This window comes from Pogonomyrmex barbatus, unplaced genomic scaffold (assembly GCF_055798465.1).
Source record: "Pogonomyrmex barbatus isolate J1 unplaced genomic scaffold, ASM5579846v1 scaffold13, whole genome shotgun sequence".
Classification (NCBI taxonomy): Eukaryota; Metazoa; Arthropoda; class Insecta; order Hymenoptera; family Formicidae; genus Pogonomyrmex; species Pogonomyrmex barbatus.
Genome location: NW_028297109.1, coordinates 5,062,406 through 5,087,017, shown reverse-complemented (window position 1 = coordinate 5,087,017; position 24,612 = coordinate 5,062,406). Strand labels below are relative to the sequence as shown.

General features: G+C 39.8%; 1 protein-coding gene and 1 long non-coding RNA gene across 3 annotated transcripts in view; one reads left to right on the top strand and one right to left on the bottom strand.

The window, feature by feature from the left end:
* The first annotated feature begins 456 nt into the window (after nucleotides 1-456).
* The window catches only part of 14-3-3zeta (tyrosine 3-monooxygenase/tryptophan 5-monooxygenase activation protein zeta), a 48,892-nt gene continuing 24,736 nt past the window's right edge, over nucleotides 457-24,612 (top strand). The window contains exon 1 of one of the 2 annotated variants that reach the window (XM_089072086.1): nucleotides 457-601. The gene's annotated coding sequence lies outside the window, so the exon portion shown is untranslated. Of the gene's footprint in view, nucleotides 602-24,186; nucleotides 24,545-24,612 lie in introns of those variants that run through there. The other variant, XM_089072085.1, reaches the window with a different exon arrangement.
* Nucleotides 2,055-3,718, bottom strand: LOC148937580 (uncharacterized). Its single transcript, XR_016138213.1, has 2 exons — nucleotides 3,001-3,718; nucleotides 2,055-2,440 (listed from the first exon to the last, which is right to left on the bottom strand). It is a non-coding gene; the product is annotated as an uncharacterized LOC148937580 (long non-coding RNA).

Genomic DNA, 24,612 nt, shown 5'->3' with positions numbered 1-24,612 from the left:
TCTTTTACGATTTGATATCTCGTAGACAAAAATTTTCCAACTTTTATTTTAATTTTCATATTAACTTTATGAATAAAATTATTTTTAATTTATATTCTTGTAGAGGTAATTGTTATTTTTCTTTCCTCGGATTATTTCTTTTTTTATTTTTGAAAAACTATTCACTACATTAAAAATATTTATATTTTTAAATCAAGTTTTTAAAAGAAGGTTCCTGATTTTACAAGAATAGGATAATAGTTCTTTTGAAAGAAGTAAATATCGTTTGATCAAATCTCAATTTATTCCTCTTAGATTTTCATTCTGGTTAAACTTTGATTATCACTATATGTAAAATTACGAATGTAATTAATCATTCATTCTTTCTAATATTATTTTCCCTTTTTACAAAAAAATATCTATTTTCTGGAGCAACCCACGCTCGCGCAAGACGAGCAATTCAAACCGTCGCGCCGCGTCGCGGCGGAAGTGGGCGCGCGAGCGCCCGGCAAGATGGCGGTTTCCGTTGGTCGCACCAGTGCATTCAGCGAGAGCGTAGTGAACGGTAGCTGTTGAACACGTCGAGAGCCCGATTTCCCAGGCCGCTTACAGCACTCCGAAGGTGAGTCTATCCTGTCTAGCTGCCGCACGATTGCCGAGCGTGGTGCCGGCGACGCGGTCGCGATCATCGTCGCCGCGAGCCGCGGCGGATTGCGCGACGTGCGCAGCAACGCGGCCCGTGTGGACCCCGTAGCCATGCCGCCTGACGGCGACGACGACGACGTTATGTCGTCGTTGTCGTGATCGTCATCGTCGTCATCGTCGTCGTCGTCGTCGTCGTCGTCGTCGTCGTCATCGTCATCGTCATCATCATTATCGTCGTCGACGTCGGGCAATTCGCCGTCAAGAATCTCGCCGGCGGCGATCACATCGTACGTTTCCTCGTCTTCGGGGAGATCGGCGAGATCGAGTCGCGGATCTCCGGGTTCTGCATCGGGGAGACACGAGCCAACGGATTCGCTCGCTCTTTCTCGGCTACGTCGTGACCGATGGCCTGAAGGCGGCCGCTTTGCCGTACCGATGACGCACGAGACGCCGTGCGAGAAAGAGAGAAGGAGAGAGAGCGAGGAGTGCCCGTCGTCTCGGTTCTTCGCCGCCATGTTGCTTTCGCGGCCGGCGACGAAATTCTTCGCACGTTGCCGGGCTATCGAGAGGGAAGGATGCCTCATGAGGATGTATCCAGGTCCTAGTTGATTATCAATCGAAGCCGATAAATCGGAGCGTTTATGAGACGACGAATTGGCAAGGGAGAAGAAAAGAGAGGGAGGGAGATGGTAGTGCTCGCTCGGCCGACCGTTCGCATCGATCGCTCTTTTTTCTATCTACCCGTCTCTCTCCCTCCTCTCTCTCTCTCTCTCTCTTCTCTGCTTGGCTCTCTTTCTCGCCCGAGATTCCTTTCATCCCTATTTTTACAGAACGGTCGTTCATAAGAGTTATTATTTCCGATGCTGTAATCGTCTTTCGGTGCGGCTTTAAAAATGTCTCGGCGATTCCACGCGTGCGATTGGGTGCGTAATTGCGGAGGTCGCGAGAGCGGAGACGCGGGTTAATTTCTTTATCGACGAAACACAAATAGCGGCGGTAAATCGAGGGTGGTAATTCCCAGCGGACTTGGCCGGATTTCTTCGTCGAATTTTACTTTGGTGGCAAGGTAGCATCTTTGAAAGATTGCCCGCCTTCTGCTTTATACGTGCGTCTCACGTGGAAAACAAAATAAATCGCGGAGGCTGCGGGTGATCCACGAGACAGGTGATCCGCATGTGTCACTGCACGAATCTGTTTGCATAATCTTCCGCGCGTACATTAAAACGGCCAGAAGAAGTCGTATTGTAAAGAATTAAATATAAAGATTTAGGGAACAGAAAGAAATAAAAATTCGGAACAAAAATCTGAAAATATAAAAATTAAAAATAAAGATTAAATGTAACGTACAATGTGTCATCTTTAATCATTAAAAATTAAATTTCTAAAATTTAATATTTATTTCTGTTTCTAGTATTTCCTGTGCGCAGGATTTTACTTTCGATCGCTGAAAGAATATTCCTTTTTCTTGATTATGCATCAAAATAAAATATGGCTTTTAATATACGAGAATTAATTTCCTAATTCTTTATGTTTAATTCCCTATTTCTTAGAAGTTGCTTTGCAAGAAACTATATATAAAATAAATTAAAAGCAGAAAGTTACTCTTGATCACTGAATATCTTATTATATCTTATTATATCTTATCCTTTGATTATAAATCAATTGATTATAAATCAAACTTCTAATATACCAAAACTAATAATTTGCTATTTTTAGTTCTTTTTTTATACTTAACTTCCTCATTCCCTTTCCATATATTTAAGTGCTTATTTCGTATTAATTTTTTAACAGCAAGTTCTATCCCGAACATTGCAGCCTGAAAAAGATAAGATAAAGATATGTCAATTTCTATTACTGGGCACAATTTCGCTCATACGAGATTATCTCGTTCACATCGTTGCCGCTAGTCAATGGAATACAATTCATAATGACGAAGTGAATGATGTGAATGGCAAAATTTTCTTTTACACAAGGTTGAATCTCACAATAAATTCCTCGGCTTGGAAAAAACGTCTCGCTCTGAGATGCGAACGAATATTATATATGTAATTACGCGGTTTCCATCTTCGCATCGACAGTTTGGCAATCGATACTCCCATCGCCACCTATCATTTTACTAATTGCGTTTCAGCCGCGCTGCGAACGACGCAGTTGTTTCTCTTGCATTAAGATAACTAGAATCTACGTTCGTAACGAGCGTAAAGTGGCCACTTCGTGGTAGTTAATTAATATAATATTGGAGTCTCCGACGTGTGTGTTTCTGACGGACGAATTTCTCCTCTTCCCTCTCCACGAAAACTTCGCTAATTCGCGAGTTAGGTGTGTGATGAACGACATTATCAGATTACCTGTCCGCAACGTTCCCGCCTACCTCACCTAGGTCATCGAACAGCCGGCGAGGTCTGCTCTTTTCGTCAAGGCCGACACCCTCCGCCTCGCCCTCCTTCTCACCCGTCGTCTCTCGTGGAACTACGTATTTGCGTAACGAGCGAAGGCCTCTTCTACGTTCTGGAGGCCGTCGCGTTTCTCGCTCTCTCACAACGACTCTCGCGATTACACTCGCGGCCGTCGCCATTCATCCATCGATGGCCTTTACCGATCGATCGTAATCTCCCTGGCGCGAGAAAGAAAGATGAAAGAAAGAAGAATATATAGTGAGTGTCGGAAAATGCCTGGATTATTGAGGTTATTATTTTATTGGAACTCGCAGCGCGAGAATCGTTGATAATTTTTTTATTATATTTTTTGTTGCGAAAATTAGGCCTATAATTCGATTCTCTTGAAAAAAATTGAGAAAAAATGAAGAAGTTGCGAAAAAGGTGTCTAGACAAATTTCTCTTAAAATGATTCCATCCTGTGATGCGAGGACTCGGATTTTAAAATTTTTAATTGTTTTCTCGATAGTCCAGGTTTCTTTTTTTTTTCTGTCGCAGTTATAAATTGCACGACGCGTTATGATCGACACTAGTTTTTGTTTCATACATTAACGCGGTGATTAAAGACAGATATGATCGTGTCTAAATATAGTCGCGGTAAGAATAAAGAAATGACGCGGTCGATTGGATCGGAGAAATGCGCCACTTATGAATCTGAGAACTCGGGATTATTACTGGATACGCGGAAAGCGAGAGACGCGGGTTAATTGGGATTGATGTATCGATTGCGGTACAATCTGGTCGGAGCAGCTACGACGGTACAGGTGAGATCCCCGTTTATCAGCGCATTCCCGGAAACCCGATAGTCTAATAGAGGAAATGTCACCCGACATCCTCGGAAAATCCGAGGTAGATAAGTTCTAAAAATCCGTACACCACAAGCCGTTGAAGATCTGCGGTGTCGATATTTCTGTAATCGAGTTAAACACCACGGTGAGAATCTCACGATGCTCAGAGAGGTGCTCGCTCGAGGCATTTATAAAATTGTGCCAAGAACATATAATTAATTCAACAGCGATTTGATATTAATCTAGTTTAAATAGCTTGACCGTTCTCGTTGTTCTGTGTTGTTCATCATTAATCGACACAGAGTCAATATCCAGATTGTGTACTCTGGCCGCGTGTATAACTGCATACGGTTGCCTATTATGCTCCAATACTGTTATAAAAACATACACATATACGTACACACGAGTACCCTGGAAGTGTACGTACAACTCTACCCTTGGCTGCGTATTACGCCGTAATCGGGATATTAATTTAATCAGAGCGATCTTTGGCGTTATGACATCGCGTGCGGGTCTTCGTTTGCTGGTTTTAATTGATAAACGAGTTCGTTTGGCGATACATATCGAACAAAGTTAACGTACAGTACTCGCGGATTTAATCCGCATTATCGTGTAATGATGTATCGTTATAATTCGATCCTGTTCATTTATCGTGTTTAACGCACTCGCGTCGACCAGTTTTTAATTTCGGATAAATCACGCCGAAATCCCTCACCTCCCCCGCCAATGCATTGTTTATTTGCCTATTGATATCGCAGATATTGATGTTGCAAACTGCTAAACCGTTAAATATATATTAGTAGCTATTTGTAGTTACATTTGTAATTCCGAGTGATTGAATTTTTTTTTTACAGACTACAGGTCACCAGGTTTTTGTTGGTGTTAATTTTTAATTCGGATTTTAAGACATTTTTAACGATGATTTTTAATTGAGAAATTCGACCTTCGCACATGCCCGATACAGATGATTTCGCAGTTATTTGTCTTGTGCATCGTTAGTTGCTAATGATGGAAAGTCGAAAACCGATACTAGAAGCAAGTACGAAGATGTTTTCTATAATGTTTCTAATTTTATCGAGAGCATGGCAGAAAATCTCTGATGCGATTTCATCGATTTCCGTCAAGTGAGAAGGATCGCAAGCAATTTCTTTTAACAAATATTAACTTTACGTGTTATCAGTTAATCACTATGATCTTGCAAAAGACTCTAAGTTTTCTTTCGGAATTGCCGCAAAATAGATGTTAAAACATCTCAATAAACGCGCGTGGAGTTTGACATTGTAATAATCGCGACTTTCAAAGCGAACTTAGGATATAGAATTTTAAACGCGTAAACGAGAAGTTTCTTTTTTTTTCTTTTTTTTTTTTTGTCTTATCGACACAAGCACGGATTTAACACATCGCGCGAAACATCCTCGCGGGCGATTTCCGCCATCGTCGAAGTCATCAAGCTCGATTGCGAGCGAGAAGAGGCGGTCGGGTTTTTCTCTTAATTCCGTTCGCGGAAAACATTCGATAGCTGGCAGCGCGTTAATGGATCTGAAAATCACATTTCTGCGCAGTCGGCCGTAATGATTATTCCATCTGCGGGAATTCGACTTGACGCGAGCTCATTTCCTGGTTGGAAAGCGACGTCCGTGCCGATCGGAATCGCGCTCGGCTGGCCCATTCAAGAAAGTCGTATTCATTCGGGCGTGTCGTCGCCCACGCCGCCCGCATATTCGTTAGCCTAAATGCGGCATTTGATTCCCGGCTCGTGTGACAAAACAGGATGTCTACCTGGAAAAGTCTGGAAAATCCGGGATTTACGGGGAATTTATTCGTGTCGCGAAAATTGTAGAAAATTCTCAGAGAATTTTATTGAAAATCAGAGAATTTTTTTTAAAAGTTTCTCCTTTTAATATTTTTTAAATATTTTGCCTCGTTAAGGATGGATTTTATTTTTAAATATCAGAACACACTGATTTTACGATTAATTTAATATTCGGTATCGCAGATAACGATTTCATGTTAAATGCAATTTTGTTTAATCGACGGATATTTATTTTAATAGTTTTATAAAAGTTCAATTTTGTACCGGTTGTGTATTATATAATTTTTAGTTGTAGCTTTTGAAAATAAAGTTTGAAAATTTAATATAAAAATATAAAAAAAATTTAATATAAAAGGTAATATAAAATATTTATTTTTTAGAGTGCTTATAGTTCAAAAGTTAGTTTAATAAATCAATAGTTTCTTCCAAATTTTTTAAATTTAATTATTGAAACTCGAGTGATTCTTAATTTTACGAAATATGATATGCTTTTATAAATGGAAAATAGATATAAATAGATAGAAATATTCAGAATTTTGCACAATAAACATACATTTATTTGTAAGATACATTTAGAACATTTAAAAACATTTTTGATTTACCTGGAATTTTTAATAAGTTACTTCCGAAAATCAGGAAATTCTCGGAGAATTTTCAAACCGTTCGACTTTCGGCGATTTAATGCGGAATCATGTGATTTTCGGAAATCGTTTTCGAGGGACATGCCGGTTAAATGACGTATTAGTCGTAGTCTGGAGATTAAAAGACCTACGCTCGAGATCGCATATACGTTGATTGGAAATCGATGCGTTCCGTCCAGCGTTCGCCGATATTGCGACGGCCGGAAAAAAAATTCGACGTTTGCTCCTGGCGATCGCGATGCAATTAGCGTCTAGCGGCAACATTTCATTTGCATGAACGCACGTCGCGTCACCTCTCCGCGGGAGTGGCGTTAATTATCGCGCGTCAATTAGCCCTGTGTTTCGTGCGAGATCTGTCATTAACGTGTGCGTCTCTTCCTGCCGTCGAGACGACGAGATCCGTCGGACTGTTTCGGGCTTCATGACGCAACGCGCTCTCGAGTTCGCGCCGCTTTGGACTACCAGAGGCACTGGTTCGAATTGACACGCTTCATTGCACAATGAAGAAACACTCGACCCGCGAGCACCTTGGGAAAATTTAACTATGTCGAATCATCGCGTGTCTCTTAAAATTTTACGTTGCGAATTAACAGCTAGCTGTTGCATTAGAAATTTTGCAATTCAGACTGCAGCGAGTTTGTCGTAAGATCTCTGGGTAACGTTTGTTTTTATTATATAATATTAATATATCGTATGCTTCACGCTATTATAATGAAAAGTAAACAGAAAGGAAGTAAATTATTGCTTATTATTTCAACATCGAAAATTATAATTAAATTTTAATTACTTGTGAATGGAAAATTAATTAAGACTCACTCTTCGTGGAAATGGTTGATTTCGATAAACGCGCGACTGATGACAGAATCCGAAGTCGCGATATTACGTCGAGAAAATTACAAATCGAATTGAGTGGGTTGATACGTAAAAGCGCTGCGAAACGTTTGATGTAAGTCGCTTTAAAATTGCACCGTCAGATATGCTATGATGTAAAAAGGGCTTTTCGTGGAACACTTTTTCAACATATTACATGCACGAGTTTGCTTGATTAAATTGCGAAATTGTATCGCTACGTTCGGAGAATGAGACTACTGATTAATATTTCGCGGTTTATTTTATCGGGGAAAAAAAAAAAATATTCACGTTGGATAACCGCGGATTCGCTAGGATGTGATAACAGGAAATGCAATAGTATGGGTTAACGATTAAGAGGGGAGGCATCAATCGATACGTAATCGATTACGTAATGCGTCTACGGCAGAAGAGCATTCTATTAAATTGACATTTTCGTTGCAGACTATCGAGTTATCGATTTGCCGTCGATACCGCCAAATTAAATAGTCAGAGTGGATAGATCCCAAATAGACTACCAATCGTAATCTGCCTCTTTGGGAGCACTTTATGAAAAGGGATCCCGCTATTGCAGTAATATGCGAAAGCGAAATGAAGTAATATGAGCGCATTGCTAACGGAAATAAAAATAAAATCTAACTTGAGAATCATGGATATTAAATTCGGAATTAATTTCTTTAAATTCTTTTTATAAAGTGTTATCTGCATGCATCGCGCGTGTATAATTATTATTAAAATGTTGTGAAATTTACGAAAGATGGATTTGATTCGATGACATTTACAATTTATAAAATTCGTAATTTATGATTTAAAAAAACTCGAGGATGGCCTTGGACTAAACTTGCACTTGGGTAAAATTAGAAACCGTAAAATCTAGAAGACACCAATTAAACTTAATTATTTATAAAATCAACTATTTATACAAACTATATGAAATCTCTGGCATTTGTTCGATTTTCTTTTGATCGCAACATTTCTTGGGTGGTCTTTTTTTTCAACTAATGCGTGCAAAAAGCACGCGGATGAACGTTCTTGCGAGCCACCCTTAGCTTAGCTAGTTGATTGCGCAATCCCCTCCGGTATCGTGCGTATCTCTCTGGGGGGTTGCGCTGCAAAAGTGGCTGCGAGAAGGGTCTCTTAGCTCCCTTTTAAGAAACGCTTTTAGCGCATTCGCCCTAAGTGAGTTTACTGACGTAATTATTCGACGCTTCGTAGTTGACGCTCGCTATTGGTATTTGTGCTGCACTTCCGGAAAAGTGAGAAAAGAAAGGAATCTCCCCGTTCGTGATAGTTATTATATTAAATACTTTCACGTGTTCCACATGAAAGTACTTGTAACTAAAGCGTGAAAAAAAAGGCAAAGTATAAAAAAAAAAGAAATATCGTCCAAGGTAAAATTTTATTTAGCTTGCAAAATTTCTAATGTACACAATTTCTCGACCAACCGCTATGGAAATGTTAGACTTCATTGGATCGATGATATCTACTTTTATCGAATCCAGTGCAAACTGTCGCGATAATTAAGACAGAGTTACATTCGTGGTCGTTTTAAGCATTAACGATTTTTGAATTAACGACTGTCCGTGCGACTGATAATTTTAATTACCTCCGAGTTTTCTCCAGAGAGCCGGCTCTCTCGGTGTGTCAAGGTTGCATCATGCAACACACGAGTAATGATATTGTGACCCATTACCTTCCGTTAATTAGTACTCTTGCGAAAACGGATTAGGATCGAGTACTTAGGGGATGACAAACTGGTCGCAGTGTAAATTAGAGGGCGCAGTATAATTTGACTGCACGGCTGGATAGCGATTTATGTTATCCTTCATGTAATCCGAAGATCGATACGTCCAACTACGCGGTAAATTTTCCTACGCGCCAATCGACCTTATTGACATCGATCCTCAGGATTATGAGGCCTTAGCTTACGTAATGTTTGACTGTTTCTAGATATAACGTTATATTTTTGATATTTTTACAAAGACAGATTCGACATATCTGAAGATTTTTTTTTTAGAAGAGAAATAAGTTCTATATTTTCCTATCGACATTGTAAAGGTTATTCTCCGAATATATTTTCTTTAAATACCTCATTCATTGCAAATTCAAGGTATAATATTGTAATGTTCTCTTTGAATTTTCTCTTTCGACGCGTGTTCTATTCTGAAATAAAATTTAACGTGTATCTGCAACAATCGCATACGAGAAATTGGCGTTACTCGCGAGTGACGTATCCGTGACGGTTGAGCGGCCGCATGCATGACTCACGTTGAGAAAATACACGGAAACCGCGTACGGAAATAAAATCGCTGAAGAGCGAATTGTCGCGAGAGTGTCGGTCGCCACAATCCATAATTAGATCCCCGAACGAGCATCACGATTGTGGCAGAAAAGCTGCGAGCATTCCCTCGGATTGTCAGAAATAATGAATAATCTTGTCTAACAATCTCGCAATTCTCCCGATGATGAAATTGGAAATCTCGCACGTCGCTAAGTACGATCATGTCTGTGAATAATTGCTCGCGAAAGAATGATTATAAATTTATCTGTCTCAAGAATCTAGCCTCTGTTAGACTATGAATTGGAAATAAAAGATTGCGAATAGAAAGAATTAAAATTATGGAGTGTTTACTATTTGGAAAAATTTAAAAAACCTATAATTCTTAGGAAATTTTCTAAAAGGAGCTGTTTTTAACATTTTTGTCTTTATATTAAAATCGGCAGTTTACCAATTGAATTGTTAATGGTAACGGTGGATCTATGCAATTTAAATAAATCAGAGCATACCGATTTTATGACTAATACAATATTCAGTAGATGTTGAAAACATAATCTCGTGTTAGGTGCAATTTTGTTTGATGAAGATGGATATTTATTTTAATAATTTTATGAAAGTTGAATTTTGAAAGTTGAAAGTTTGATTATGTATTATATAATTTTTTTGTAACTTTTGCAAATAAAGTTAGAAAATTTTATGCAATATAAAATATTTATTTTTTAGAATTCTTATAGTTTCTTTCAAAATTTTTTCAATTTGACTATTGAAATTCGGGTGATCCTTAATTCTATTTTATAATAAATTTATATAAAATATGGAAAATATCAAGGACTTTGCACAAACACTTGTTCATAAGATACATCTAAAAATACTTTCCATCTTATCTGGAATTTTTAACAAATTGTCCGGAAAACCAGAGAATTCTCAAGAAATTTTTTCGGATTTGAGTAGACACCCTAAATTAAAATCGGCCGAATCGTGACGCGTTTCAGTTCGCAATCTTCAATTTCCGATTCACAGTTTGACGCGGGCCTAAAACGTCACGCGCCGGAAAACGTGCGCGGAGATGCGCGAGTGTAAGTGCACGAGGCTTGACATCAGCCGCTATTCCAAGCCGGATGACGCACTACTATATCTTTTGCCGCGTCCGACGTGCGCCGTGTCCACGTTCGCACCCGTCCGTCTGTCCGTCTGTCCGTCCAACCGTTTGTCGGCCGACGCCGTATGTCGGTGTGCGTGCACGTGCGTAACGTAAAGGCTCTCGCGTGCAGGCCTCTTTTTCCGGTCGGTCCCCTCGACGAGAGACGCTAATGTCGTCGTGCCGGCGATCGCTCGCACAACTTCTCTCTCTCTCTCTCTCTCTCGCTCTCTCTCTCTCTCTCTCTCTCGCGCGCGCGTGCGCGCGCGCGCGACATCGCGCCCATCGCGTAGCACGCGATATTCCAGGCGGGATATCGCTCCTTGATCCCCGCGATCCCAATTTTCCTCGAACGTCGCGGAATATCTTGAGAATATTCAGCGTTACGATCATGAGAATTCATTATATTTCCGTAGAAAAATCTTGGAATTATACGACGACACATTTCCGAGAAGAATCTTATCTTCCACGGTAAAGATAAGTTTTTTTTGTTTTTTTTTTGTTTTTTTTTGTTTTTTTTTGTTTTTTTTTTTTACAGTCGTGTAAAGGAAGTTTGAAAATGTGAATGTATTTCAGAAGTTTCTTTATGTGTATCTTTTAATGAATGAAGAATGCGAATTTGCTGAAGCACAAAAAAGGTGTTATTTCGGATAAGCGTTGTAATTTTTCCGCTCCGCGTATTTTTGCGCAGATTCGCGCGTACGTCTGAATGGGACTCGGAAGTGTGTAAAGGCGAGATGAATCGAATGAATGGCAATGGTAGTGGCCTTTACGCGACAGGCCACGTTAGGTAACTGCCAACTCATGCGAGCTGCCAGAGAAAACGTTCTGTATCGCGCGGCATCTAGAAAAGCGCAGTATTTTTGCGAATAAATTATGAATGTATGTAGAGATCGCGGGATCCTCGAGAGATTAGGAAGAGATTGGATGAAAATACGAGCATCGCCATTTATAGTCTAACTTTACATATATATAAATTCAGAAACGATAATGGCGCACAAATTTAGAATGCACCGATAATAATCAGAACATATATATATCAGAACATATATATTCTCTAACGTCAAATGAATGAAATAAAAGTTTTGAATGTTATATTATTATTTAAAGGAGGCATCTTGCGATATCTTTTTTTTTTTTCGACATGCCGTGTGTCTAATGGACGTTATCTTTCGTTGATGGAATCCGACGTTCCCGTATCCGTAGCCATCTCGTTGCGTTTCACACGACGACGTGTGATAACGCACGTGATAACGTCGTGATATTGCAGGGATATTCAGCATATTGTGCGATGGGCGCTCATTGTATTCTCGAGAGAGAGAGAGAGAGAGCGTAGCGCCGTATTCTCGTACTCGAGAAACTGTCTATATGTTTGTATTATGTTCGCGCGCGTGTGTCACTATGTGAGATACGGGGGGGACGTTCAGGATTCAAGTAACTTCTTCAGGATTATTATCATGTCGCGTATTAGTTGCCTCTGTCTCGAACTCGCAGTTCTCTGAATGCAAATAATAGAATTAACCTTCTTTCCCCGGGTTCGTAATGATAATTCGAGAGAATGCCATTTTGAGTTTAGTATCAGGGAAAGGCGGCAATTTTGCTAAAAAGACACTGATCGAGATGACTCGTTCGATAATAACATAATTGGGCGTTTCCTTGTCACATATTAATGCGACGGAATTAATTTGCCAGGTGGCAGCAAGCCTGAGATATGCGAATTATCGCAAGGGTGCTGAAAACGTGGTGCCTTTATCACCGTTTGTTTTCAAAGTTTTTGAATTATCGGTGATTTAATTATAGATTATGAAACTCGACGATAGAGAAATTTTTAAATATCTTTCGCATAATCTTGTAAAACATTTACGACGTCGTGTCACGTTAAATTCTCGTTAGATGGAAATGCTGTTAATAAGGCCGGGATATAAAAAGTTCTTCGCGATGCTCCTGCGAGCTATTGTACTCGTCCGACGAGAAAACGGCGGGGAAAAGGAAAAAAAAAAATAAAAAGAGAAGCTGAAAAGTGCACTTGGATACTAATTGCAGTTTTTATCGACCGGAGGCAGGGAGGGGAGTGAGCCCTTATCTTTTTTCTCCCGACCTTCGTTTGCACAATAAAAGCCCTTAGGCTGAAGTGGCTGCGTACACACGTACGCACATACACATGTACACAATGTCACGTATACGCATGTATACAGTGCCACCTGTGGCTCGTCGTCCACTCGAACGTCAATTTCGAGAGTAGATTTCACGCTCCCGTTCTGGAGCTCAATTTCATTCGCGGAATTATCAAGGAAAGTCTCGAACGGTGTCCTCGAGAGTGTTGAAGCACATCTCGTTGTTCGCACTTTCGTACGAAGGAATTTTTAAATTGCATACAATTAAAACGTCGGGATAAGAGAGAGATTGACGTTCACGTGCGTTGTCCGTATCTCTCGCGTGACGAATCTCGTTTTATGCGAATGCCATTCGCAGATCGGACAGCGAGAAATGTTTATCTATATTTTAATTCAGGAGGGATTCTAATTATACTGCTCGATCGCGACGGTTGTATTTTTAGAGCTCTGCACGTGTCGGATTATATTCAAGTGTAATAACTTCTTAATTTTTTTTCTCTGTGTGAAACAACTTTCTCAAGAAAGTTGTTACATGATAATTTAAATAAAAATTTTAAGAGGTTCTATATTTTTAAAATTATTTTCTCTGGATACTTCACAACAAAGAAATTGAAAAACTATCGTTCATATGGAACAGCTTGCTGACAGTATCTCGAATCTCCGAAGATTCTGTTAAGCGGAAGTCGGTCCGGGATTAATTGAAAGATAAAATTTTATTGTCTGTGCTTTAGAGCGGAACGCAATAAAATCTATTTTCTATCGATCACGTTTCGAGATCTATTTTATCGCGACATTTCGCGAAAGAAAAAAAATGATGATTTATCTACGACGAGGAAGTGTCAAAATCCATTTGTTATCGTAGACTCTAGAAAAGAACGTGACTCGAAGAGGTCAACGAGCTTTCGATTAGACCGAGTTTTTCCATTCTCCACGGAGATTGCGATAACCAACTGGAGCCGCGCTGTGCAATTTAATGCATATGTAATTATCGATTTATGTTGCTGCCGTTGCTGCGGCGTTCGCGACAGCGATTGGCTGAGACCGATCTGATGACGGCATCGCCGTTGGCAACGTCGTGTTTTCTGCGTCGAGAAACGTGCAAAACGAAATCTCTCTCCCAACGTCGTTTTACCAGAGGAAAGTCCGCATTTCTGGCTGGTCTTTTTTGATATTTTCAACGGGCGATGTATCGATCGGCTTTCAAGTCTCTAACCAATACGGCTGGACAGTTGTTTTTACCCTCTCGACTTTTTAACTGGGTATTCACAGCGCATCCAACACATTTTTGAAATTGAAACTCGACGGAGTCGGTTTTGAAGACTAAAACTCGCTCGCGTCGATTTCGAAGCAATCGTCGACGATGTTTTTTTATCGTGACTTATGTTTTCTTCTCGCCATCTTCGCTTTTAATTCTAAATCTTATTTTCTTCGCCAGTTTCACTCTAGATTTTCTCTGTAAATTTTGTCGTTAGCTTATCTTGTTTGTTCAGAATTTCTTTTCGCTCTATTTTCTCTTCAGTTCTGAAATGACGTAAGATAAGTCATTCTTCTACGTCAATGTAACTCGTGTGCGATGTTGAATGGCGAACTCAACAATCGTCTTGTTCACGTGCAAGCTGGAAAAAGTCTTTATCGCTTAGCATTGTTGACTGCGATAAACGAACTATATTTTTCTCCCCTTGTAAGTACCTAGATATTCGATTATCGTAGTATCATAAACGGATGCAAAAATCTTTCGAAAGATCTCACGTTTTTTCCTTTTCGCAATTTTATAACGAAAAAACGTTTCATACACGCCATAAGAATGTAGACAGCATTTTTTAATTAAAAATAAACGCAAGAATGAATTAAAAAAAAAAATTAATATTCCATGATGTCTATTACTTGAAAAAACTTGAAATTCTTAAAGAATTTGCCTTGAAAAGTCAAGGATTTTTTTGAAGTTGCTTTTTCTAATATTTTATCTTTATATATTGGGAGTTAAATTAAATCAAAATTTTATATTTTTCAAAAGTACAAACAAAAAAATTATATAATTCATAATCGATACAAAGTTTGACTTGTAAAAATATTAAAATAAATATACATCTTTAGCAAAATTGCATCTAACCCGAAATCGTTGTCTTCAATATTGAATATTGAATTAAAATCAGTGTGCTCTAAACATCAGGAACATTGGAACATCTATATTTGAACTTTAAACACAAGTTATTTTCCATAGTTTTATAGACGATTTGTGCGAATAAGTTTCACTCCGAACGTACTCGCATAGTACAATATTATTATTACGGTAGTGTATATCCCGAATATGACATTTGAAAAAAAGGTGAGAACACGTAGGTCGAAGTCGGAGAAAAATAGAACGTAAGAGGTAACGCTGTTTATTCCGAGTAGCATGACACAAATCGAATGGCGCTACGCTAAAAGCAACTCATTATATACGACCGCGAATAAAAGAATAAAACCTCGCGATTTGATCTTTTAATCTATACTATATATACATTAGCCACGAACGTATATCGCATACTACGTATCGCGAGTCACGATCGTGCGGAGAAATGCTGAAGAGATAGAATGCAGAATTATTCGAACGCTCCTGTAACTAAATTAGCGCGATCTCGTTTTTTCGGAAACGACGAAACACGTCGAGGCTCATTAGAACGACGTAGCTTCGAATCGCGAGCGTTATCGGGCCGCGCGTTCTATAATTCGTCGCTCCCCGCGGAATAATTCCGCGGACTAATGGAGATTCTCCGACCGAGTGGGCAAGGTCAGTGTCGTTAAAGCCCCGGCGTTCGTCCTCGGTTTGCGGGACACGTTGGATTCGCATCGTGGCTTTGCGAGAAAAGCGCATTTACGCTGCTCTGCGGCGCGAGTCGGCGGCCTACTCGGGCCGATTCGCGGCTGTTTGCCAATTAAAAAATGAAAACGCGGCGCTTATCCGCGGTCGACAGATCGTCCGATGAAAAAAAAAAAAAAAATAATAAAGAAGAGGAAGGAAGGAAGTTAGGAGTATCATCGCCTGTTTGCTATTACGCGTGTATCGATCTCGTTTCGAGGGGCGCGTTTAATCGGGACACGTGCGGCGTCAGCGAGGAGAATTCATGGCGGTGATTCATGCGAGAATTAGCAATTGCATCGCGAACTCGACGGGGAAGATTCATGATTCTACGGAATACGTACGAGGCACTTTGTCTACTTTGAATATGTATATCACATTATAAAATCATACGTTGCGTTTTCGCGTCTCGACGCTCGGACTTGGATTTTAGACCGTTGAAATTGAAGATTTGATTTTATTTTCGTCGAGAGATTGGTAAATTCGAAAAATTCACGGTCCCCTCGAAATTAAGAAACTCGAAAATCCGCACTCGAAGGCTCGTAGAGATACGCGAAGTTCGCGGATTCGAGGGATTTGTTTCAAACTCGGACGTTCACTTTTGACAGATCGCGGAGTCCTCGAAAAATATTCCGCGATTGCCGATGGCCCAGAGGAAATGAGTTCATATGCGACCCGATGCGTCGCACGTAAACCACGAGCCAATATTGATCTATTTGTTACTAACCTAATATATACGCTGGTCTCCGAGCGTTAAAGGCTCACCCACACCGGTCGACGACGAGAATTTCTGTTAAATGCCAGGCGCGGTGCGGACACTCGTTAAATTTACCGATTCACACGGATATAAAGAATCGTATTTCTAATGTTCCCGCTGACATTTTCAGGGGGAATCTTTTTACATCAATCTCCACGATCTCCGCGTGATATCGATGCATTCATTTTTTATAATTGGAAATATCGGCAAACGCGAATGACGGATACCCCGGTTGGGCTGGCGCATAAAATTCACACATCTTTCAGTATTGGATTTACATTTTAACTGCCGACGATCTCGGGGGAGGAATATTATAAGCGTTACAATAGAGAGAGATTATACGAATGATGGATGAAGATGAAAATCTCGCGCGAACGCCGCGTCAGGCTTGATTTATGTTTAAATACTTATTGTTATCTCATTTCTTCTTTTTTTTCTTTCTTTTCTTTTGCAGGTAAGTCCACCAACCTCCGTCGACGTCGTCGAAGGAGACACTATATCGCCGCAGAAATTGGTTCGTAAAACCACCCTTTATCGATTTTCGTTAGCCGACGTGCCGCATACCCTCTTGCACGCTTCTTTCGCACGTTCCCCGCACACGAACGTGCTGCACGCTCGCGCAACGCTTTTCAGACAGCGTAGTAGAGCTTTCCCAGGTAAGCCTATCGTTTTTTTCTAGCACGCGTATATTCCCTCGCGGAGATTTACCGTACGATATTGCGGGGTGCGTCCGCGGCAACGGGGGATGCAAACGAGTTGAATTCTTGAACTCACGCGCGCGAGACGAGCGTTTCCTCGAAATTACAATGGCAGATATATATATATATATATATATATATATATATATATATATATATCGAAATTCATATAATCGGATTTCGCAAGATTTAGATTTGGAACGAGCGCTTGAATTTCAAAAGGTCTTACAAATCCAAGGATCGACGAGTTTCCACAATCTGGTTTAATGCCGTGAACTCTCGCGGGGGAGATCGCGCTCTTAAAGAATTAGAGGTCGCAAATCCGCGTTGGAGGGTTGTGCGAACCGTGAAATCGGTGAACATCGACATCTGTGTAAATTCGTTGAATCGTATCCCTTTAACCGTGTTACTTTCGGTTCACCCGTTATGTCACGTGTCGTTATGGACGCTTCGAGTGACGGGGATTTTCATTTCGAGTCATACGTTTTCACGTCGTATCGACAGATATTGAATCGAGATACGTTCATCAGAATGACAATCGTTCGAGTAGGAATCGTCATTAATTGTCACCGTCGCGAAATTGCGCGCGTGGCCAGGAATTCGCAGCAATGTTGCTTTTTACCCCCTTTCCTTCCCCTTTTTTCGTGAAAATTACGCTGTCTCATTGTTCTCGGTAGATTTTTCGTCACCAGACGTGTTTTTGTTTAACCTTTACCGATAAAATTTTATTTGCCGCACGTTAAACAACGCACGTGCAAAAAGTTCAATGCATCTATTTTTTTTGTGTCGCGCAATTTTGCCAAAAATGGATCTGTTTTCTTGCAGAAAATTTCTCCCAACCGTGCAGTTAATAATAACAGGCTTTTTAATAAAGAATGAGAGGTGATAGATAAAATGAGAGGAATTTATGTATCTCTTGGTTACAAATCTAATTGATATCAAAATTGATTCAAATCGATAAATAGATCGACAGTTATCATTGTAATTCTGGATAAGATAAGATTGCATTGAATTAATGTACAGTTCCATGTACAAATATCGCGTTTAAAAATTTCTTCATTTCTCTACTTGGATTATTAATTTTTCTCATTAGCGCTATCTTTTCGATCTCTTTTTGTCCATCTTTTTTATCGCAGTCAACATTATCAGTGAAAGGATTAATTGAAAATAGCGAACGACGAATGAATTCGCGAAAGAATTGATTTCATGAAATCGGTAAGAATTTCGGCGGCGTTCACAATGGCGAGAGATCGGCGGAAAATGGTGGACAAGGGCGGGTCAGCTGCAGGGGTTGCGCGCGCCTCCACAGATCAATATTTCATTTCAGCCTCGGCAACCTCCGACCGCCATCCATCCCCCGGCGCACTTCGCCACCCCCTTTTCCAACCACCATCTTCTACCGCTTTCCTCACGACCTCGCGTAGCTGCGTCTCGCTTCAATCATCCTTCACCCCATATTTTTCCTCGTTTCCCTGCTTTCCTCCCTCGCCTCATGTATGCTTTTGTCTCGTTCCCTCCCTCGATCATCCCTCATTAGCCTCCTTGCTTCAATGACTCCATCATCATATAACCTGATGCGAGGCGGTCTATTGTTCGAATAGATCATTGATCGTTAACAACGTAAATCTTTCAAAAGCTTGATCTCTTCGTAAAAATGAAAATTCGAGAACGGAAGATTCTCAGAATCTAGATCGTTCTATACGCGAGTTTAAATTTTTAGTCTTTTACGAGTAGTTTCGTAAAATTGGAGATTGAAACCTGTGACTCAAAGTAAGTCGAACTAAAAGATACAATTTTCTTTACGAGATAAGCACGATTAGATTGTTGACCCTTAATGTTCATTTTACGATAAAGCTGATCGTTTTGTGCACCTCGCAGGAAAAGGGGAGAAATTACATAAACGAAACTATCGTATTTTTATCACATTTATGGCTCCGAGTATGTCTCGTCTAGTCTGGGTCCGGAAACGCTAAATATACATCATTTTATCCTTTTCATCGAATGTTGAACAAGGGTAAAATGATACCTGGGTGCATATCTCGGATATTTCTGAACGCACCCTTGAGAGGAGAATAAGAGATCGGATAATTCGGAGATGTAGGATCGAGAATGGCGAGCGACTCGACGTCGACGGTTGATCGGGGAAGCTCCTTAGCTTCTCGCGCCGAGACGAACGACGCCGGCTTTAACCCAATTGTAATCTTACGATCGATGTTACGAGAGCGCCACGGGTACTGCGCCTCGCTTTCGCTCCGCATTGTTTCAGTTATTCATTCGATGCGGTGCCCGCGCACGGACCTGGCGTGCGCGCGGCCAGGAAGACGAGAGAGAAGGAAGAGAAGGAGGAGACGAACAAAAGTGCTCTCGTTCGCACTTTTCGCTCGCTCGCAAACTCCACGGGCAAACGTTTGCCCGCCCCGGCACAGTCGTCGCTCTGCGGGTTTTTTTTTTTTTTTTTTTTTTTTTTTTCAGCAAACTTGTCCCACGCTGTTTCCGTATCCTCGATAATAGCCCTCTTGACATATCGCAGTCGAACACGGCACACGAGTTTCCGCCATGTCATGAGTTTCCGTAATTAAAAATTACACTCGATGTGTCCGCGTCCGCTTTTGCCCAGCGAACTCCGAGATATTTTTTTTTTTTTATTTATTTATTTATTTTTCCTTTTTCTTTTACAACTGCACACGCCAATTTGGAATCGCGTTATTAGTTTGTAGTCTGAAAGCTAGTTGTTTGTACATACACTTTATAAATTCATATTTCGCGGCGTCGATTTTGCTTTTAATTATTCAGATTGCAGCGAGATTATTAACAGATTGTTGCTATCACAATAGAGAGAGATTATATATTAATATTAATAAAGAGATTTTAATATTAATATCAATCGGACCGTAATAAAAATATTCAATGGGGATGCGAACGCTTTTGTCTAAATAAGCAAAATTCGTGAATAAATAGCTTGTAAATGTAAAAACTTTTATAAATGGAAAACACATGCATTTACAGATACATATTCGATTGTTGCTGTTGTTGAATTATGCGAAGCTACGAGCCAGTGCCGTGAAGTTTTAATTGATGATTTTTTGTATATTTTGGAGCGTAAATAAATTGCAGAGGATTAGAAGGTTAATACAAATTTATGGATGCAATGTGCAATGTATAAGAATTTGAACAAATAAAACCGCCATGTAATTCGATACAGGTACGGTTTTTTGAGAAGAAATTGATGAATGACCTTTCGAGGAAGCGCTGATCTTTTCGTACATAAATATACGCCTACTGACGTATCGAACGCGCTTGTTTCAACAAATACGTAGACAAGAATCACAAAGCAGAATTTCTCGAAAGAGAAACAGTATTTTAAAGTGTAATTACTCCTATATAAATAAAATTACAAGAAATATGACATTAATACCACTATTTCCGCACAAAGTAGGAAATTATAAATAACGAAAAATTTCTCTGTCACAATAATCAGTGAATAAACTATCAATTAGAAAGTGAAAATATCGTGGTAAAGACGACGCTTTGAAATTAGATATAAGAAAGTGAAAGCAAAGATGTCTATGTAATAAACGAAAATTATAAAAGGAGGATGTTTATAACAGGATGCTTACTATGTGGAAAAACTTGAAAAATCTAAGGATTCTGAATTCATTTGTGCCTTAAAAAAAATCAGAATTTTCAGGGAATTTTTTGAAGTTGCTTTTTTTAATATTTAATCTTTACATTATTTAATCAGAATTTTACCGACTGAATTGTTAACGATAACGGAATGGATCCATTCATTCTAATGAGTATACTGATTTTACAACTGATCCAATATTCAGTGTTGAAGATAACGATTTCGTGTTACGCAATTTTATTTAATGAAGACCAATATTTATTTTAACAGCTATAAAAGTTTAATTTTATATCGGTTATGCATTGTATAATTTTTCGTTTGTAGCTTTTGAAAATAAAGTTCGAAAATTTTAACACTATAAAATATTTATTTTTTAGAATTATAGTTTTTTCAAAAATTTTCCATTTTTAATTTTATTATTGAAACTCGAGCGAATCTTGATTCTATTTTATAATATATAAACTTTTATGGAAAATATTAAGAACTTTGCAAAATAAATATATATTTGTTCATAAGGTACGTCTAAAAATATCTTCCATTTTACCTGGAATTTTTAACAAATTTCTTTGAAAATGTGAGAATTCTTAAGGATTTTTCTTTTTTTGGGTTTGAGTGGACACTCCGACAAATATTCTACGCGGGAAAAGAGTATGTATGTATGCACAGAAGTTACGAAAGATTGAAATGTAATGTGTAAAATACATTAAAAGATTCGTCAGTTAATTATGACCGAAGGGCATAACACAGGTAATTTTCGGTACTTCCAGCACGATTGCGAGTTTGCGCGTAAACATTTACACATGTTCCTTCAATTCCAACCCCTTCATTTCAGAGCGGAATTTAATTCGTCTCACGGACGGAATTACACCGGAGTCGGTCGGCTCGTGCGCGAAATTTTACGGGGTGTGAGATCGAATTTGTTGCTAATGCATACTGATGCCGGGTATCGGGTGGGAGATAACCCAGGTATATGGGCGCGATTCATTTACGCGGCCGAGCCGTTTATCCGGCCGAATAAACGAGATACACGTTTCATTTAAATTTTCACGGGAGAACGAAACGTCACCTCGCGCCAGTCGCGATGTCATCGGCATCGGGCTCGTTGTTTGCGATCGAAATTACCGATGTTACCGCTCGTTCCCGATGCATGTTCTCGTTCAATCTTCCATGTGGACACGGAAAAGGACGATGTCAGAGTGACAACCCCAATCGATGAATTCATCCATATATTCCGCCGAATTTTGATTAAAATTATATACTGACCGAATTCTTACAGTTGATACCGATAATTAGTGTTATCGAATTAGAGTTTAATTAGAGTTTAGCACGAAATTGAATGATTATCGGAATCTACTACCTGGAAAAGCCTGGAAAACTTGGAATTCTCAGGAAATTTGTTTATACCTTGAAAATTCAAAGAATTCTCAGGAAATTTGTTTAAAGTTGCTTTTTCTAATATTTTCTCTTTATTATATGATAGTTTAGTCTTTTTTAATTCATCTACTCTAAACATCAGAGCACACTGATTTTACGACTAATCTAATATTTACTATCGAAAACAACAATTTCGTATTAGATGCAATTTTGTTTAATGAAGACAGATATTTGTTTTAATAGTTTTATAAAAATTGGATTTTGTATCAGTAATGCATTATATAATTTTTTGTAGCTTTTGAAAATAAAGTTTAAAAATTTTATGTAATATAAAATAATTCTTTTTTTAAAGTCTTTATAGTTTCTATCAAAATTTTTGAAATTATTAAAACTCAAACGGCTCTTTATTTTATTTATAAACTTTTACGAATGTAAAACATTGAGGAATTTGCATAATGAATGTGTATTTATTTATAAAATACATTTAAAATATTTGGAATTTTTAACAAAATCGCTTTGAAAATCAGAAAATTTTCTGGGAATTTTTTTTCGAGTTGAGTAGGCATCTCGTATGACCTCAATCGATAAACGCACAAGCCTACTTGTACGTTTCGCCAAATTTTGATTAAAATTATACACTGACTGAATTCTTCCAGTTGATAATGAATATTATCGAATCTTCGTGTGTAATTAGTCTGGCACGAAACTGGATGATTATGTATTCGCTGAAACGTGGTATGTAGTGAATCGGGGAACGTGCGTCGGGTTACTGTTTTCTTTGAACCGATGTGTATTTGTGTATTCCGTAGGTTCCTCAACTATAGATTCTTGGATTTACAGATATTCTTGGTCACGCGTTGTTGGCGTGTCGTGGATAGCAATATCCGCAAGTTAAATATTTTCATTCACAAATTCCTCAACCTTCGGTCGCAAATTAAATTCGAGATGTCGTTAGCTATTCAGAAATTCATACGGAAATGGATGTGTTGAAAACGCGATAGCTTTTTAAAATCCGTTCCTTTTAAACGGGCTTTGAAATGCCGTCGTTGATGACGGCGAGAAATTTCTTCGTGGGATCCTTTGATTTACCGCGAAAGGAAGACACGGTTCAACGATCGCAAGAAGGACGAAAGGGCTTTTATGATAATTTGGAGCTCTCTCGGACCCACCCAACCGCACTTCTTTTCGACCGAGCGTTCCTCCCGTTCTTTAGATAGACAATTGTCTTCGTCTTTGTTTCAAACACCCTGTATAATTTACCTGTATAATACCGCGGCACACTTTCGCAAATAGATCTACGTGATCATAAATCATTCAGACATTAATTATGTAACTTTTTCTTCCTTTGTTAACTACAAACATTGTGGCGTAATGAAATATAAAAAATATAAATGTACATTCAAAGAAATACAGGAAAACTGCTGGCATAATTTATTCGCAAAATGGTGATTTCCCAAGAAAATTGCTGTCTCTAGCGATTGACTTTTCGCGGAAACTCAAATAAAAATTGGAAATAAAAAATATTTAAAATTAAGATGCAAAATAAAAAAAAACGATCACTCTTTCCAAGTTAATTTTTGCACGAAATTAGGTCCGAGACAAGCTAAGAAAGAATCTAAGGATTCATAAAGAAAAGCGGAGAAACGCAGGATAAGGAGCTTATGAGAATCAACGGAGACACGTGTGATAGACATTCAGCGGGTCAAAAAAAGATCGAGAGACAGAGATAGATAGGGAGGAGGGAAGTGATCGACAAAACAGTTCCATGACAGGAAGCGGATTGAGCGATCGAAAGAGCGAGTGAGTCAAGGTGTGGAGCGAGGAAATCCCCGAAGGGGGAGAAAAACTTAGAGAAAAAGGAAAAGATACCGTCGCGTTATCATCATCATCATCATCGTCATCGTCGTCGTCGTCGCCGTCGCCGTCGTCGTCGTCGTCGTCGTCGTCGTCGTCGTCGTCATCATCGCCGCCGTCGCCGCTGTACGGCGTGGCGCGACGCGGCACGTCGGATCGGTCCCGGGACACGGCCGCCGTGCGGCACTCCGCTGCCCCACCCAACCTCGTCGTCGAGGCGGCCATGCCGGGGCGACGGGCGATCAATACCTCGGCTCGGGCACGAGGTGCGACGGACCCGGCCGAATACGGCCGAATGCGGCCGAATGCGGCCGAGCCCCGGCACGAGAGGGCCCGAGTTCCCCATTGTGGGCGGCGTTGCCGGCTCAGTCGTCGTGCGGGAGTGGTCGCCGAGGGATGTGTGGTATCGTTATCGCGAGTGTGACCGAGGAATAAAGAGCCGGCGTTTTAGTTTTCGCTCGCGTTCCACGCTTTGCCGTTCGTCCGTTTCGTCGTGCGCGCGCGCGTGCTCCCTCTGGCTACTGAGGGAGAGAAAGGAGAGAGAGAGAGAGAGAGAGAAGAAAGAAGGGAAAGGAAAAAAAAATCCCGAGTAGGGGTCGGGTCGCGTAGTAGCTGCAGCACGTCGTTATCGCGGCACGCAACGTTCCTTCACGGTTTGTCCCTCTGCCGCACTGTATTTACTTCATTATTTATTGTACAAAGGACTATAAGCCATAGGTAGGTGCAAAAATCGCGAATCTGCGTCGCATTCTGTGGTCTACATTTTTTTTCCTTCTATCGTATCT